The sequence below is a fragment of the Panthera pardus genome, unplaced genomic scaffold, assembly GCF_024362965.1.
Source record: "Panthera pardus isolate Hobbes unplaced genomic scaffold, ASM2436296v1 HiC_scaffold_4, whole genome shotgun sequence".
Lineage (NCBI taxonomy): Eukaryota > Metazoa > Chordata > Mammalia > Carnivora > Felidae > Panthera > Panthera pardus.
The window spans coordinates 4675337-4694596 of record NW_026526969.1 but is presented as its reverse complement, the minus strand read 5'-3'; the positions used below and the strand labels follow the sequence as shown (position 1 = coordinate 4694596).

The 19260-nt window shown below is 44.3% G+C and overlaps 1 long non-coding RNA gene across 1 annotated transcript in view; it reads left to right on the top strand.

The window, feature by feature from the left end:
- LOC109250633 (uncharacterized) overlaps positions 1–13152 on the top strand; it is a 546394-nt gene extending 533242 nt beyond the window's left edge. Inside the window, exon 5 of the long non-coding RNA XR_002073117.2 lies at positions 12612–13152. This is a non-coding gene — a long non-coding RNA (uncharacterized LOC109250633). The remainder of the gene's footprint in view (positions 1–12611) is intronic.
- Positions 13153–19260: the final 6108 nt, after the last annotated feature.

Sequence of the window (19260 nt, the reverse complement as noted above, 5' to 3'; positions counted from 1 at the left end):
ACCAGAACTCGAAGTTTTATTTATTTATTTATTTCTTCTTTATATTTGAGCACAGAGCCTGACACGCGGCTTGATCTCATTGAACTGTGAGATCGTGACCTGAGCTGAAGTCAAGAGCTGGATGCTTAACCGATTGAGCCACCCAGGCGCCCCGACATGGACATTTTCTAGGCACAGAGAGTCCCCTGCATGAGGGCGTGTCCACCGGCATATGTTATACCTCCAACAGGCTCCTTGATGAGTCTAGGAGTCCCAATGCCTGGGCCCCATGACCTACCCGTGACTCCAACTCATTCATCTCTCAAGTCCTCCAAGTTGCCAGGTAGGACGGTAGAAGTTCTCCTCCCAATCTTGGAGAAGTTTCTCCTGCTTTGGTTTGGCCAATTGTGTCTTCCTTTTCACGCTCCGCTCTCCAGCCTTCCTCTTCCTTCGGGACTGGTCTCCTGCCACTGGTCTTTAGAAACACATTGACGCCCCACCCGACTCCTTACTGGAAGGAGACGTTGACAGTTTTTGTGACTTCTTAAAACACGTCTTAAATCTAGATTCAAGTTCTGACTCTATCATTTTAGGGAAGCTGATTAAGCTGTCTGTGTCTCGGGGTTTGTAACAGTAGCACAAGAACAGTGCCAACCTCATAAGGTCACTGGGAAAATTAAACGAGAAAAAAATAAGCATTTACATTCACCAGCTCAATGCACATAAGAAATACTGATAAAATAATTCTCATGAAGATGGACTTGTGGCTTATCTATTCATTAGATCCTGTGCTTTAGTTCTTGGGAGGAGTCGTTTTCCTGGACCCACATCTTTTCTGAAACCAGTTGGCGATTTGCATTAGAAAGAACCTGCAAATGTCACCTGATTTGGGGAAGGTCTTTTGTGTGTGTGTGTGTGTGTGTGTGTGTGTGTGTGTGTGTGTATAGGGGGAGGGGTTGCCTGTGTAATCAAATTAAAAATTGTGAGATGAAGAGACTATCCTGGATTACCCAATGGGCTCTAAATGCCAACATGAGCATCCTTATAAGGAAAAGGCAGAAGGGGATAAACACAAACAGGGGAGCAGGCCATGTGCAGACAGAGCAGAGAGATTTGAACGTGCTGGCCTTGAAGGCTGGAGGGCCGTGACCACAGGCCAAAGAAAGCCAGCAGCCAACGGAAGCTGAAAGAGGCAAGGAACAGATCCCACCCCCTTCCTGAGCCTCCACAAGGAGAGTGGTCTGCCCAACACCACGATTTTGGCTCAGATACTACGTTTGGATGTTTCGCCTCCAGAACTGCGAGAGAGTCCATTTGCATTGTTTCAAGTCACCAAGTTTTTAATTCGTCATGGTAACCACAGGAAATTAGCACAGCGGGAAAAAGGAAAGTTGATGACAAGAACGTAGGAAAATATGGTGGTAGTGGAGGGATCATAACAACGCTCCCTCCCTTGTAAAATGAATGCTTCACCCCCCTTATGAAATTAACAGGAATCGGAGGGGCTTTCAGAGTATACTGACGTGTTACTGAAATTACCATGACATAGGTATAGACATGGAGTAAATCCCTCCATGAGAAAGTCTGGCATAACAGCTTCCAAGCCAAAACACAAGGACCTTCCACCACAGTAAACTACATCCAGTGTGGCCTCAACGAGTAAGGCCAAGGACCCAGCAGCGTGGAGAGTAGACTGAGTTCTTCCAGCTCCCTGTACAGCCACGGAAATAATGTTAAGTTTTGTGTTTCGCTAATGAAACAACAGAGCTCTGTGCCAGTACGGCTTGCAAGATCTGTTCATGGTATATGACTGCCACCTGCTTTATTGTACTAGGGAAACACAGACCAAACAAAGTTGAATATTCATAATGTTTTTCACTTGGGTCCTTTGGGTCAACAATGGAAAATGGCGGATGAGGTACACGCTGAGATTATTATGGAAGTCCGCACACGGGCACACAGAGATGACCATAGATATCCCATCTTCTTCCCCAAATTAGAGCTTAATTCATGGACGAGAGCAAAACTTGAAATTAAGGATTTTCTATTCCACTAGAGAATAAAAGAAGGATGCACACTATCCCTGAAACAGAGCCCAGGCACTCAAATGTAAAGAAAGAGAGCAGATAGAAACAAAGCAAACAGTTTGCAGAATCAGCCGTCAGGCAGATTCTCAGATTTCTATTCGAGAGTTATCGCCACGATATAGCAGAGAAGTTTAAAAATAATGGAAAAGAATGTACAGAACGAGATATTAAAATATTATAAGAATTCAGTACTTTGATTGCTATTGCTTTTTACTTTAACAAGAAAGATGATCAACATGACGGTCAGAATAGAAAGATTGAATCTGTCAATAAAAAGAGTCCCTCCCACGGAAAGTAATCACCACCCCTCTAAAAATAAGGCAACCAATTCAAAACGTTATCTTCAAAACTAATATGGAAAAACCCAAAGATTGGAAATCAAGAGGACAAAATAAATTCAAATAAACGAGACAAATCCCTTAGGAAGATTTTAAATTTGAAGGATAAAAAGATAATCCCGTGACCTTCAGGAAGGGGAACAATTTACTTTCAGAGGAGTTAAAACCAAGTTAGTTTCGGATTTTCTTTCTGTCATTATCGATACCTCAACACCTAGTTGGTTAGCATATGTCACATCTCAGGCCCAGAAAGGTATTCTCAGGTCTGCAGAGTCTCAGATACATGTTGCCCCAAAGGCCTTGGGGGAAATAAATAAATAAATAAATAAATAAAACTGGAAAATATTTTGAACAATGCAGAGATGGTACTTTTTAAAGAACAACTGGGGATTGACCGTTACAGTTATTATGTGGAATGGAGAATTAAGAAAATAACCCCATTGACAGTAACATCAAAAAGAAAAAATTCTTAGGAATACACTTAACAAAGGAGGTGAAAGACTTTTACAATGAAAACTACAAAACATTGCTGAAAGAAATTAAAGAAGACACAAATAAATGGAAAGTGGTCCTGGATTCTTGGATTGGAAAACTTAATATTCTTAAAATATCTGTACTTGTAATCCCTATCAAAATCTGATGACTTTTTTTTTTTTTAGAAATAGAAAAAAAATATGCTAAAATGCATATGAATCTCAAAGGATCCTGAATGACCAAAATAACCTTGATAAAGAAATACAAAGCTAGGGGCACCTGGGTGGCTCAGTCGGTTGGGCATCCGACTGCAGCTCAGGTCATGATCTCACAGTCTGTGAGTTTGAGCCCCACATCGGCTCTGTGTTGACAGCTCAGCTCCTGGAGCTGCTTCGGTTTCTGTGTCTCCCTCTCTCTCTGCCTCTCCCCCACTCATGCTTTGTTTCTCTCCCTCTCTCTCAAGAATAAACATTAAAAACATTTTAAGAAAAACAAAGCTAGAGGACTCACGCGTCCTGATTTCAAAACATATTACAAAACAACAGTGAACAAAACAGTATGGTACTGGCCTAATGATGGACATATGAACCAATGGGACAGAACAGAGATAAACTGTTGTGCGTGTGGTCAAATGATCTTCCACAAGGGTGACAAGGGAAAAGAATAGTCTGTTCAACAAATGATGTCGGGAAAACTGGATATCCACATGCGAGAGAATGAATTTGAACCCTTCCCTTACACTGTACACAAAAGTCAACTCAAAACAAATCAAAGGCTACACATAAAACTTGAAACTACTGAGAAGAAAACATAGGGAAAAAGCTTCTGGCCGTGAGATTTGACGATGATTTCTTGTACGCGACGCCCAAGTCCCATGCAACAAAAGCAAAAACAGAACCTGTGGAGCTCTGTCAAATTTTAGAACTTTTGTGCGGCAGAATAAACTGTCGATAAAGGAACTAAATTCCATAATATGTGACAACATGGACTAACTTTGAGGACAATATGCTAGGTGAAATAAGCCGGTCACAAAAGGACAGGTACTACATATTCCGCTTAATAAAGTACGTAGAGTAGTCAAATTCTTAGACGGTAAGAGAGTCATTGTCAGGGGCTGGGGGGGGGGGGGGCGGGAGGGAGGAAGGGAGGAGTTGTTCGCATGACATAGAATTTCAGTTTTGCAAGAGGAAAACATCCCAGCAATCTGTTACACAACAACGCACACATAGTTAACACGACTGTATGGTACATGTAAAAATGCTTAGGAGAAAATTTTCTGGTTTTTACCATGATAAAAAATTGGTTTATATTGGTTTGACATGATATTGATTAGGTACCTATGAATTGTGAGAACATGACATGTGAGGAGATGATGTTGGCAGAAGTGTAAATAGTTTATTGTTCTACTGTTCCCATCTTAGTAGCATTTTAAGGCAAATAGTTGTGTATGTACTAAGTGCTCAGTAAATGTCTCTTGAGTGAATGAATGAGGTGGTTCATTCGCTGGGAGACAATATAGGCATAATAAAGGAGCATAAAATAGATAATTTAAACTATGAGTGAAGATTTCATAGCAAGAACAAAAATTATAATCCAGAAGTGAAGAGTACAGCACCGGGCATTTAGTCAATAATATCGTAGTAACGCTGTATGGTGACAGAGGATGGGTGAGCCCACTTATCGTCGTGGCCACTAAATAACGGACGTAATTGCTGAATCACTGGGGGTACACCTGACACTAACATAACATCGTGCGTAAACTGTTCTTCAATAAAAAAAACCCCAGAAATTAAAAAAAAAATATAAGCAAGATACATTCTCATTTTTAAAAGGGTGATAAGTCTCAGATTTAATTTTTTTTCTTCACGTATTGGTTACTTTTAAGAGAAATACTAAAACAAAATGGGACGAGGCCACCGGAATTGCAACGTGGGGTCAATTACGTGAATGGAAATGGGAAGTTCAGGGTCAGCAATATTAACACCAAATCGGGTATTATGTTTAATATGTTCCGTCAGATTTAAACGGAGTATTCACGGTAAAGCATAGCAAAGATTTAACAAAATGAAAAGCGTTGGAAGTGAAAAAGAAGTCTAAGAAGCCCCATGTAAGCCAAGTTCTCAGCTTTTTCTCCTCAGTTGGTGACTCATTAAGTGAGAAGTGATAGATAATAAACGGCATCATAAAGAAAAGCCAGTAAGTATAGTGATAATCTCAGCCCCTGCAAACTAAACATTTCTGACGACTTTTGTTCACAGTCGAATACTGCTTTTCCTCATGACGGGAGGTCGTAAAGCCTGAAAAAAAATGCAGAAAATTAAAAAAAAAAAAGAATCAGGTGTGTATTCACAGGATGGAACCCCAAACCATAACGAGTGAAAAAGTAAGTTGGAGAAGAATTATTACAGCGTACCACCATTTATATGAAGGGGGAAAATGTGAGACAGCGATATAGTCATCCATAATTAATATATATGCTCTGTTTTTAACATTATTGTGCTGTTATATACTAATTACAGCATATAATAACATTAATACTTGTATGATTAATAACTATATTATAATGTTATTATATTTTATTTTTATATTATATTATATTGTATATAATTCCCCTATATAATTATATATAAATGAGACTAAATTATATATGTATAAATAAATAAACACACGCACAGCATAAAGAAATGCACAGGCATGAGAAACATCCCGTCCAGCATGTCATTAAGTCTAATAGTGGAAAAAGGTCATGATCCGAAAGACGAGGGACAGAGCCTCTGCTGTCTTCCACGTGGCAGCCAGTTTCCTGTATAGGATCCATAACCATATAACTCACTTCATCTGACTCTTGCCACCTTACTGGTCTCACTTCCTGTCACCTGCCCCCTCGTGGTCCAGGCTCAGCTATAGTTGATTTCAGCTATGGGTTGGTGCCATGATTCCTCCAAAGCTTCTGAGGCTTTGGATGTGCTCTGTGCCCTTACCTGATCCAGATCTCGTTTGACAGGTGTCAGTTTATTTTTTTTAATTTTTTTTGAGAGAGAGAGAGAGAGAGAGAATCCCACGATGGGCAGAGAGAGAGAGACAACGAGAGAGAGAGAGAGAGAGGAGGTGGGCTCACCTGAGGTGGGGCTCCAGCTCACCTGAACTCACAGACCGAAATCATGACCTGAGCTGAAGTTCGAAGCTTAACCGACTGAGCCACCCAGGTGCCACTGGCAGGTGTCAGTTTAAATGCCAGTTCCCCTAGGAAGCTCTCCCTCCCTACTGAAGCTGGTACAGACCCCCTTCTTTACCCACAGCTCCTTCTTCTTTCCATCTCACTTGACTGTAACCGTTTACATAGTTGTCTATTCTCCCGTTGACGCCGTGCATTCGGGAAGGTCCTGTCTCATTTATCCGCAGCTGTATCCTCGGCATAGCCAGGAGGGACACAATAAGTGTTTACGGGATGAACGAAGAGTCATCGAAGCAACCAAAGAATGGATAAATGCACATGAAGAGCTCCACGCCTGCCCGTCACGCCAGGCAATCTCTCTTCTCCACTGATGACTGGGACTTCCACATTTCTGTCTGTCCTTCCTGTAGGGATACCCGTTTCACGGCAATTCTGACTTCACCTGGCACTTCCTACAGCCCACGGCACCCCCTGAGGTACTAGGAGCCGGTCAACATTCTAGTGAATGAGCAGGAGCCCCAGGCAACCAGCCCATAATCCCGCGAGAGGCCAAGGCCAGGTCTAAAATTAAGCCCTGTGAAAGGAGGTATGTTGGGAAAGTATGGTGTTACCCACGTGACAGCCAAGCAGAAGGGGCTTAGCGAGGCACTGGCATTCCAAGGAAATGTTGGGTTTAACACAAGAGTTCCGACTCCCGTGTGTATCCCGTGTGTCTACCTCCATCATCTCTGTCTCCAGGTTCCTTCGAATTCAGGCTTTCTAGTTAGGATGGACAGACCACAAGCTCAGACTAGTCAGCAGGGGCTTCAGATCCCAAGGGACAGACAAGAAGGATGATGTGCTCTCCTTAAGTCAAAGTCAACACAGGTAGTTTAACACTCTTGCTGGAGTACTGGGTTCGTTTCAGTACATTATCTTCTTTTGACCTGTAGGAAGGTGATGTGATCTACTAGAGAAAGCTCTGGACCGGAGGGCAAGAGAACCTGGTTCTGGCCCATTTTACCAACTGGTTTACCTCCGACAAGTCAACCTACCCCTCCAGACCACAGTGTCAATAATCTGTGAACACCCTAGCTCACTGACACCGAATGTTATTTCATATAGCAGTGGAAGCACCAGGCCCCATCCCCCGAAGATGCCACTTGACCGCTTCCCTAGCGGTCAATCTACCGCGACCGATTCATCTCGTCCGTTATTGATGGGTGGAGTTTGTTTCCCAAGATTTGCTATTCCGACCAGTGCTGCTCTGAGCATTCCTTGTGCACGTGTGCACCTGTGCGAGAGGCTCAGGAGGGCAAATCCCTAACAGAGAAACCACTGGATTGTAGGGCGTGTGCCTCTCCACATGTTGGAGGACCAAACCGGCCTCCAAAATGGTTGCACCGACCTACATCATTAGAAGTTTGTCTTGTTCTACAGCCACAGATACACTTGGCCATTGTCTGATTTTTCATTCGAAATATTTTGAGTAAGTGCTTTGAATGAGATTCTTTGAGGGTGGACTGTTCTTGGGGTCTGATGTTCCTCTGCTGATGTCCTTCATGTGTGCCTTAATCTGCCTATCCGGTGAGTTTGTAGACAAAGTATCTGCTTGCCTCCTCTGTGTGCCCTCGCCATACAAGATTTCAACTGAATTTGAGAAGGAGGACTCCTATTCTGGTGTCTTCTGTTCCATTTCCAGTGTATTTAAAGGCATCGGGTCTACAGTCGTGTCTTGATGTGTATTCCAGCTTACTATGAAATTAATTGCAATTGATAACAACGATGTTAGTGAGGTTTAGATCAATTTTAATTGCATGGGTAAGTGTCAAGGTGATTTCACAAGTGATTTCATGTTACTCTATCGATGAAAGAGAGGTCTCCTCTAAATGGGCTGTGATCGTAGAAGTTACCAGAGAGTATGGATGGCCAAAGAATTCTTTGAACCTGGGCATATGTCTCTGTAGTCCCCTAATGAATTCGCTCAATGAAAAATCCCTTGAAAAGTGTCTCCTTCACCTTCGGGAGACCTTGAGATGTCTTCGGTAAAAATAGGCAAGAAATAGAAGATAGACAGGCAATGACACTTGGAAGTTTGGCCTGCGGAGTTTTTAGAACAAGAAGTTACCCTGAAACTAGCAGGTGGGAGGTCATTAAAAGACAAAAATATGCATCTCCTGAGGATAGAAGATTCTTTCCCGTCCCCCTCAACCATGGGATAGTGAAGGAATTACAGCTTGAACAGCCGGATTTTGAGAATGTGTTGCTATACTAACCCCCGTGACAAGTCAAAAGGGGCCTGGTCCTCTGCGTGGGAGGCCAGTCTGCCGCTGTGTCGGGAGCAGAATTATCTGGTCGCCTGCCTCTCTGGGAACCATGAGAGATGACAGCTGAGTTCATAGGAGAGTGTTCTGCCAGCCTAGGAGCTACATGTGTCTCTCTTCCCTTGGCATCCCCGCACGCCAGCCTCTGAGCAGCAGCGGCAGTAACAGGGGGAGTGAGCCCCTTTGAGTCTTCGGGTTAGCTCCACACTGCAGTGGAGGGACGTTCAGAGAAAACGTCAAGGGGAAAAGTGGCCGAGATAATGAAAAGAGCTTAGGTTTGACTGAATGTTCTTCTGAGAGGGCCTCCGAGTTGGATAGCCACGTTGGATTGCAGACATCATTGGACTGGACTCAAATAGAAGGAGGAAAGAGACGGAAAATGTGATGTGTGTTCCAGCGGTTCAAGTTTCAGAACAGAAGGTGCCTCCATGAGGGTGAAACTAGCCCTGGATTTAGCTACGGCTGAGATGAGATTCTTTGCACAGGCTGTTGAATATTATGGTTTTCGTATCGTAAAAAGTATCCCATACTTCCGGCAGGAAATACACTTGGTCGCTATACTTGGTTTTTCTGTATCTTTGGTCAGTTTCAGTTTACCTGGGGAGGTATCCAGAGAAGGTAGGGTCTCGGTCACCAAGGATAATGACTTTCACTGCCATATTGAGCGTTTGGGCACAGTTAACGTTCCTTGACTTTTGGTGATTAAGAGAACCAAAAGGTAGGTAGGTAAGTAGGCAAGTTGGTTGGTTGGTTGGTTGGTTGGTTGGTTGATTGGTTTATTTATTTATTTATTTATTTATTTATTTATGAGAAGATTCGCTAGGGGGGGAATATCTATGTGGAAAAATAGAGAAGGAACAGGCAGTTACAGAGGAGGGCATGGGAAGAATTTAGAATTTCCTTTAGAATTGTCCCTATGGAACCCTTCTGAATTCCCTGTGGGGAGGAGACACAGCAATGTTTCCTTGCCTGAATTCACATATGTTGAGCTTTCTAACTATTCTTGGTTAGGAACGTTTGAACTAATTCGCCCATCTCAACTGAGTCACGTAAGTGGCTCCTGTCATCTGAGAAATGATAGCTCAGAAGCCCCCCAAGTCATAGCAAGGTTGTTGATAACATTTTGGAGCCCAGAGGTATCGAACTGCCTGACAGCCACGGAGGTCCGTTCGGTGGTGTTGCGAGCCCATGCCGTACTCAAGGGAAACACATTAGCCTAAAATACCTCATTTAATCCTCCGCGTGACCCTACTGCTCCCCTTTTATAGATGAGTTTATCAAGGCTTTCAAGATACTTACTATCTTCCTTAGAGTCTCTCCACGAGTGAGTTAGCAAATCCAGCCCAACAGCCTTGCTCTTTAAGGAGTCTTTCCATATTTGGCTGTGCTGTATGCAGTCTGGAATGTGGTTTTGCAGCCAGACCATACTGTAATCTAGAAGCACAGTTATGCTCCCCGGAGACGTAGAGCATTATAAATGAAGACTGATATAAATCCAGACTCAAGAGGGGAGCTTCCTACAGCAAAGCCTGGTGTCGTGCATGGAAAGAGTAGAGTTTCTTTTTTTTTTCCACGTGTCTAACTACTAATGCTGAGCAGCAGCAGAAATGGGGCTGGACGCAGGCTGAAGACATCCCACTAAAGCACCTAGCCTTCCGTGTCCAGCTTCTTCAATTTAGCATAAAGCTTTGGAAATCTATCCGTGCGACTGTGTGTTTCAGTGAGTCTGTTTCCGTTCGTCACGTGTCTCAGATGGATAGACCACGACTTGTGCAACTGTTTACCGGGTCATGGGCGTTATTTGGGTTCGTTCCAGTTTTTTTGCTGTCATAAATAACTCTTCTCTGCACTGGGCTTTATGGGAACCTATGTTTTCATTTCTCTTAGATAGTAGGTAGGGGTGAAAAACATATAATTTATATATATTTAGATATATAAATATAAATATATTCGTAGAGTCTGGATACAAGTCCTTGGTAAGATACCTATTTTTAAAATATTTGTTCTAGCTGGTGGCTCACCTTTAATTTTTGCTAACAGGATGTTTATCCTAACTTTCTATTTTAAAACAGTTCAACTTATACAAAAATTACAAAAAGGGTACTGAGAGTTTTGTACAGCTTTCACCACACTTCCTCTAAGGCTAAACTCTTATATACCCATAGAAGAGTATCTTTCAAAGACCCAGAGCTTAAGCTTGATGAAATCCCAATTTATCGTGTTTTCTCTTTAATGCAGTTGATGTTGTTATTGTTTGCAGTTTATGTATTAATGCATTTTAATGCATTTAATGCATGCATTTGGTCTCCTAGAAGGAAATCTTTGACCAGGGTGCCTGGGTGGCTCATTTCATTGAGAGGCCAACCTTTGATTTTATCTGAGGTCACAGGACAGAGCCCTGCAGCAGGCTTCAGCATGGAGCCCGCTTGTGACTCTCTTTCTCTGTCCCTCTGCCCCTCTTCCCTGCTTGTGCACACTCTCTCTCTCTCTTTCTCTCTAAAAAATTTAAAAAAAATTTTTTTTCAAGAAATCTACCAATTCAAGGTCATTAAAGATCTACATGTTTTCTCTTACATAGGTCTATAATTGATTTTGAGTTCATTTCTCTATGTGGTGGGAGGTGATGGTTGAGATTCAACTTGTGCGTGTGTGCACATGTCTATGTAACGGTTTCGGAAACGCGTTAAGTTGTCCTGACACCTTTGTTGAAAATAAATTGGTCAGGTACGTGGACACCGTATTCCGACCCATTAATCCATGTGCCTCTCTATATGCCGGTATCTGTCTTAATTACTCTAGCTTTACAACAAGTGTCAAAATCAGGTATGAGATTCTTCAGTGTTTCCTTTCTATTGCAAAGTGTTTCTTCAATGTTTATTTATTTTTGAGAGAGAGAGAGAGATAGAGGAGAGAGAGAGAGAGAGAGAGAGAGAGAGAGAACACGAGAAGGGGAGGGGCAGAGAGAGAGGGAGACACAGAATCCGAAGCAGGCTCCAGGCTCTGAGCTGTCAGCACAGAGCCCGTCGCGGGGCTGGAACCCACGAACTGTGAGATCATGATCTGAGCTGAAGTCAGACGCTTAACAGCCGACTGAGCCACCCAGTCACCCCACAAAGTTTTGTGGGCCTTGCTTAGGTTCTTTGCCTTTATACATACATTTTTGAACCCGCGTCTAACATCCTGCTGGGAATTTGATTGGCATTAAATCCATAGATCGGTGTGAGGAGCACTGACATCTTAACAATACTGGGCCATCCAGTCCACGAAAAAGCTATATCTCTACATTTATTTAGGCTTTCTTTGATTATTTCATTAGTGTTTCATAGTTTTCAGAAACCATCTACATTCGGTTAGATGTCGACCTGAACGTGTCTCTTTTCTTGCTGCTATTGTAAATTGCACTCCTTTAAAATGGTGTTTCCAATTGTTCATTGCTAGTTATGGAAGTATAATTGATTTTTAAGCATCGTACTCATTTCCTACAAATTTGCTACACTCAGTCCTAGAACTTTTTTTTTCCATATTTCTTGGGATTTTGTACACAGATAATCGTGCGATTTGTAAATAGAGACAGCTTTATTGCTTCCATTGCAATCTATCTGCCTTTATTTCACTGTCTTCCCTCGCTGGGTTAGGACTTTTAATTCTATGTTGCATGGCTGGTGAGACCGACTCTTGCCTTGCCTTGTTCCCAGCCTCGGGGTAAAAGCATATTGTTTTTCCAGAATCTCTTGATCAGGTTGAGAAAGTTCCCTTCTAAGTCTACTTTGCTGAACGTTTTTATTAACATTAATGAATGCTGAATGATCAAATGATTATTATAATTCATATGAGCATGTAGTGTTTTCTTTTAATGTTTTTCTGTCGCTGTGTCAGGCTACATTTACGGGCATTTGAATGTGGAACAAGTCTTTGTATTCCCAGGCGATCTCTTTAAATATTTTGTGCTTTGGTCTGGGACAAAATTACGTTACTTGGGGTTATTTGTAACTTTTGAGTTTTACACCTTCTGAGGCAAGCCTAGAACGAGCTTTAGTCTAGGATACTCTGGCCCGCGTGTCTTAGTCTTTTCAACTTACGACTGCTGGACAGACACATCTATTCAGTACAGACCCCGATGCAGGGCTTGAACTTACAGAACTGTGAGATCATGACCTGAGTCAAAACCAAGAGCCGGACGCTTAACCAACTGAGCCACCCAGGCGCTCCTCTCCTGATTTGTAATACTTGATTCAGAGTTGCCTTTTTTTCCTAGACACGCCTCTCCGGCTGTTCCGGTTACTGATCTCTCTGACTCCTGACAGATGGACCATCAGACCCTCACCTCCAAGCCTGTGGCCAGTTGAAGCCACGCTCACTGATTCCATGCGTGCAAACTCACTTCAGATTCTCAACCCAACTGTAAGGTAAGTGTGATTTTTTTTTGCACTTTCGGTGGACCAGTTAACTAAGACCCAGAGAGATGAAGCTATTTGCCCAAAGTATCCCATCTGGTGTTACACACAGATGGGACCATATCCTCTGTCTCCTCCCATCTCATGTTGAAATACATCCCGCAGAGAATAAAGGGCTTAATGGAAGAAATGGGAATACAAAAAACTAGAAGAAAACTTACACGGCTACTTATTCTCCCTGTGGATGTAAACAAAGGTCATGGGTGAAAGACACAGGATATTTTGTTATAAAATTTTACTGGGACGAAACGACACTTCCAGACTTAAGAAGTATTTAATTTGCTCCTGATTTTACCCTATTAATGATGTGATAAACACCTTTCTGTAAAAACTTTCTCTCCCTCTCCCACATTGAATTATTTTTAATTTTGTAATGCTTATTTATTTTTGAGAGAGAGAGAGGGAGAGAAAGCACAAATGGCACAGAGCCCTACGCGGGGAGAGAACCCACGAACCATAAGATCATGACCTGAGCCAAAGTCAGATGTTCAACCGACTGAGCCACCCAGGCACCCCCCTAACAAACTTAAAAAAAAATTTTTTTTAACATTTGTATTTATTTTCGAGAGACAGAGAGAGACAGAGCATGAGCAGGGGAGGGGCAGAGAGAGAGAGGGAGACACAGAATCCGAAACAGGCTCCAGGCTCTGAGCCGTCAGCACAGAGCCTGACGCGGGGCTCGAACTCACAAACCGTGAGTTCGTGACCTGAGCTGAAGTCAGACGCCCAACCGACTAAGCCACCCAGGAGCCCCTGTTATAAAAATTTTAATGGTAATTTTACTTACCTGCAATTTTCACGCAAGAAACGGAGATCTCCCTAGAAAAGCCCGAATACCTGAATAAGCAGATTAGAAGAAACCGAGTCTGGACCTTGATGAAAGTAATATCTCTGTGGTCAGGTTATTACGTCTGCTCTGCCTCTAGATTTTATCTCGTATGGAACCGGCTTCCTGGTTCCCACCCTCCCGTCTTGAGCCACGACTCTTTAAGTAGGATTTGAAGCATAAACAAATGATAATTGTCTTTGATCTCATCTTCCTTTTTCCTTCCTCCCCCACTAGAGTCGTCTTATGCTCTAAGTATCATAACATTCACAGGATGAGCCTGTGAACCATCTGCCATAAGAGAGCGAGCGCGCATTTGAGAAGAAATCATGTATGAATTAGGGGCTGCCTCCTTCTGCCTCTTAAGCAAGCACATCTCGGAATCTTACTGTAGCATAAATGAGAGAGATAAGCTAAATGGCTGGGGCATTTAAGTTGCATGGAATTAATATTGTGTGGTCGGACAAGTCCCCAGAGGGGATCAGAAGGAGCATCTTTTGGGGAATAACTCAGCGGAAATCTGCTCTGTGGAACAGACAGGGAAAGCAGATGATACCAGTTAAGGCAGGGAGAAAGCTAGAGTCAGGGGCATAAAGCGTTTGTGCTAAATCGTTTCATTTTGGATATTTTTAAATTTTTTAGTATTTTTTAATGTTTATTTTTGAGAGAGAGAAAAAGACAGAGCATGAGCGGGGAAGATGCAGAGAGAGAGAGGGAGACACAGAAGCCAAAGCAGGCTCCAGGCAAGCAAGCCAAGAAACTCGATTTTTATCGGTGAACTGTGAGGAGGTTCAGTCTTTAGAGAGACTCACATTAGCTCAACTCTTGGTAGACTGATATCTAACCGGAAAACCTGTGCCACTTGCCATTGACAAACCTAATTAACAGTCAGGATAACATATCAGCACTTTGTGCCTCTGTACATAGGTTCACAGACAATGGATTCTCAGCTAAGACAGCTTGAGGGACACTCCTCCCTAGCAGGAGGAGGCAAAAGGGTCCTAGTGCCGGCTCTTTCCTGGACAGGGATGTCACCAAGGCCAAAGGATGCCTCCCTGACTCTTTGCCACACTAACACACAACGGCCCCTTCTAGTTGAAACAGAATCCTAGTTTTTTGAGGTTTTTAACCCATTCCTTTAGATTATGGTTATATCTTGCTTCCACCGGGGAAGCCAGCCAGTAAGGACCCTGAAGACGACCTTTTGTGTGTTTCCTCTGAGACTTCAGCTGTCTTGTTCATCACAGGCTCTACCCTTCTTAGAACGGTACCTGCCTACAATGGGCACGCAGCAAAGATCTTTCAAAATATGAATGAGTTATGGAGTTCACTGTATACTGATTTTTTTTTAAACATTTTATAATTAAAAAAATTTAATTTGATTTCGTTATTTTGAGAGAGACAGAGACAGTGTGAGTGGGGTAAGGACAAAGAGAGAGAGAGAGAGAGAGAGAGAGAGAGAGAGGGAGAGAATCCTAAGCAGGCTCCATGCTGCCAGCTCAGAGCTCAATGCAGGGCTTGAACTCGCGAACCATGAGATCGTGACCTGAGCCGAAACCAAGAGTCAGACGATTAACTGACTGAGCTACCCAGGCGCCCCTCATTATATACTGATTTTTTTTTTAGTGTTTATTTATTTTTGAGAGAGAGAGAGGGAGAGACAGGAGAGGGAGAGAGAGAATCCCAAGCAGGCTCCGCACTATCAGCACAGAGCCCAGCACGGGGCTAGAACTCGCAAACCGTGAGGTCGTGCCGTGACCTGAGCCAAAACCGAGTCTGAAGCTTAACTGCCTGAGCCACCCGGGCGCCCCTACGTTCTGATTTTATACACGAACTTTCCCAACGCTATCCTTCGGCCAGTTGAGTTGACCTCACTCTTGGCCTCTTTCCTTCATACGCCTCTGACAACACAGTGGACCTAGAATTGAGAGAGGACGGCAGCGGGGGGCCGAGGGGAGACCTGGAGGAAGAAGGTTAGGGAATGCAACTCTCGTATTTTGAGGCGAGGAGTGAAACTCAGAGGCCGGTCCCTTCCTCTTCTTCACGGAAACGAGTACCTTTTAGTCTGTTAGGTAAGTGTGGCTTCTGTGACAGATAAGCCGTGACTCTCAGAGGTTTAACACTCATGGGCCAGGGTGGGCGCTTGGTGGGCGTCTTCCATGCAGCGACTGGGGGATCCACGGTCCTTCCGTCTGGCTCTCTGCCACCGTTGACAGAAGCAGGACGTTGGTGCGAGGTCTCTGGCTCGACAGCAGCAACATCGCCCCAGAACACGTAAGGAATGCAGACTTCCGGGTCCCACCCCAGATCTACAGACTCAACAACTCCAGGGGGGGTGTGGGTGGCACCCGGGTGGCTCAGTTGGTTAAGCGTCTGACTCTTGGTTTTGGCTCAGGCCATGACTTCGTGGATTCATGAGTTCGAGCCCCATTCCGGGCTTTGCGCTGACAGTGCGGAGCCTGCTTGGGATTCTGTCTCCCTCTCCCCCCCCCTCTCTCTCTCTTTCTGCTCCTCCTCTACTCACTGCTTGAAAATGTGTGCACATCCCCTACAGACAGATTACAGAAGGACACTCACTGCAGAGACAGACCAGCCTGCACAGAGCTGGGGAGACAGACAGCCACACGGTGCGTCTGGAAAATCGTAAGTGACTTCTCTGAGTGTGCGTAGGAGATGTGGCTAAGGGGTGGGTAGCAGGTGGGGACGGAGAGGGACGAAGCCTAGCGATACCTCCAATACCTTCCAGGATAGTGAAAACTTGGCGTATCCATACTGAAATGCAAACGAAAATATCGCGACAAGAGAAACGAGACGATGTTTTGCGCGAGCCCTCCGTAAGCTCCAGAGCACCGACTCAAACGTCGGGTGATGCTTTTGCTACCGGCATGGTCAGGTAAGAGCAAGCCAGGCATGGCTGTCCTTAAAAGAGAGAGGGTAATTTTATTTATTTATTTATTTATTTATTTATTTATTTATTTATTTATTTTAATGTTCACGTATTTATTCTGAGAAAGAGAGAGAGAGAATGCCAAGCAGGCTCTGTGCTCAGTGCGGAGCCCGACACGGGGCCCGAACTCACGAACTATGAGATCGTGACCTGAGCCGAAATCGAGAGTCGGCCGCTCAACCCACTGAGCCACCCAGGCGCCCCGATAGCAGGTAACTTTAAACAGTCATAGGAAATGCTAAAAAAAAAAAAACAAAAAACAAACCAAAGCCCAAGAAACAACACACACACGCACGCACAAGCCGAGGGGAGGTGGGAAGTCTTCTCAATCCAGATTGAAGCTGATTTATTACCACGCGTAATCAATAGTAGTAGGTCCACATCAATTTTATATCTAATTTAAAAATTTGAGGTCTCAATGTGCTCATTAAAGAATATAATGGATTTACATATTTTAATTATGTTTTATGGATTGTGAACATAATGTAATTAAGAGACTTTTCAGGAGGCATGATGAATGAACAGGGTGGCCCAACATATGGCGGGAGACGACACAGCGAGTGGACTCGTCCGGAGCAGCCCAGCCTCGCGGCTGACGGCCCAGGCCAGAGCGCCAGGACCCCGTTCACGGTTATGGCAGCCTAATGACGCCACCAGGCAGGAATAATGAGGCTGAAAGACCAAGCAGGTGGCCGAGTGCTGTGTCTGCAGGATGGCGTGGGCCTGTCATGGCCGCCAGACCGTCTTTCCCTCCTGCCCTTCTTCACCTTCCCCTCTGGTGCAGCCTTGGTTGAAAAGCAACCTCGTCAGCTCTTCTATTTTATGTTTAACTGTGGCAAAAAACAAAACAAAACAAAACAAAACACACAACACACACACACAGACGATAGAAACACACACACAATAGTACTATCTTCACCATTTTTAGATTCCCAGTTCAGCGGTGTTAAGTATGTCCCCATTGTCGTGCAGCCAGTGTCCAGAACCTTCACCTTGCAAACCTGGAACGCTATACCAATTAAACAACTCCCCATTCCCCCTCCCCCGGCCCCTGGCAACTTTTAATTCTACTTTCTGGGTCTCTGGGTTCGCCTCTCTTAGGGACCTCACACAAGTGGAATCACACAGTATTTGCCCTTTGGTGGCCGGCTTATTTCACTGAACATAATGTCCTCGAGGTTCAGCCATGTTGGGGCAGGTGACAGGATTTCCTTCCCTTTGAGACTGAAGCATATTCCATTGAATGTATATGTCACCTTTTCTTTACCCATTCATCCTTTGATGGACGTTTGACAGAACTGTTAACTTTTCTCTGCACGGGCGTGATGATCTCAATTCAGGATGCCTTAGACTCACCTCTGCCAGTAGAAGGCTCTTTCCAAGATGGCCGGCATCACTCCCCTCTTTAAAATCTGCTTCCGTTGCCTTGAGTTTCTGTCCCTTCTCCAGCCACGAGGTCCACTTGTCCCAGGCAAGCCTACCTCTACCTGACGTTTGTCATTTCCAAACACGTCATGTTCTGGCACAACCGCTGACTGTGCCTGGAATGCCTGAGCCCACCCCTTGTGAGACCCTCTCCCATATGCCACCTCTTAGCCAAACAAAGAGTCTAGGACAGAGGTTGGCACACTACAGTCAGTCGGCCGAATTCTGCCCTCCATCTGTTTTTATAAATAAAGGTTTATTGGAATGCGAGCATGCCCGTTCTTTATGGACTGTCCACGGCTGCTTTCCCAGGGTAACTCAAAGCTCTTCAAAGAAAATCTTTGCCGAGCCCTGCTCTAGGTAAGCGCTTGTGTTGAAATCTGTCTCCGCCATTTCCCAGCTATGACCTTGGGTAATTCAACATCCCTGAAAGGGGATAACAAGTAATACCCCCTTCACAGCTTTATTGTGAAGGCTGAGGGAATACATATGAAGCCCTTGGCACATAGATGCCAACTTGGCAGGGAAGGCAATGAGAGCGTTCATGTCGGGTCATCAAACGGACACCAGACCACACTCAGCGGAAACTGCCCCCCAGACTTCTCTTCCCTCGAAGGCAGCGTGGCAAATTCAAACAGTGTAGGCTTTTGGAGTTAAATAATTTAAGGTCCAAATTCAAGATCACCCTTATTTTCTTTTTTAATTTTTAAAAATGTTTATTTATCTTTGAGAGAGAGAGAAATAGCACGTGAACAGGGGAGGGGCAGAGAGAGAGAGGGGGACACCGAATCCAAAGCAGGCTCCAGGCTCCGAGCCGTCAGCACAGAGTCAGACGCAGGGCTCGAACCCATGAACCGTGAAATCATGACCTGAGCCGAAGCCGGACGCTTAACCGACTGAGCCACCCAGGTGCCCCAAGATCACCCTTATTTTTAATATGAACTGGGGGCTTTGATTTTCGTCCCTGCCACATGAGAAGAGGAACGCCTGGCCTTCAGATTTATTGTGGGGGTTAAAAGCAGCAAGTGTTTAAATTAAGATTTATGGGTTAAAAATGTGCTGCACATGATGGCAGGAGGAGGGCAGTTTCCTTGCTCTGTTCCTCCAGTGTCTCCTGAGGATGAAATCCACAGTTCCCAGCTCTAGAGGCTTGCTTTGCTAGATCTCTCTATGACAGCCTTGTGCCTACAGAATGAGCTGTGAACAGGCCTCTTGGGCTGGTGCTCCTGGGAACACTTCCTTCACTTCTCGG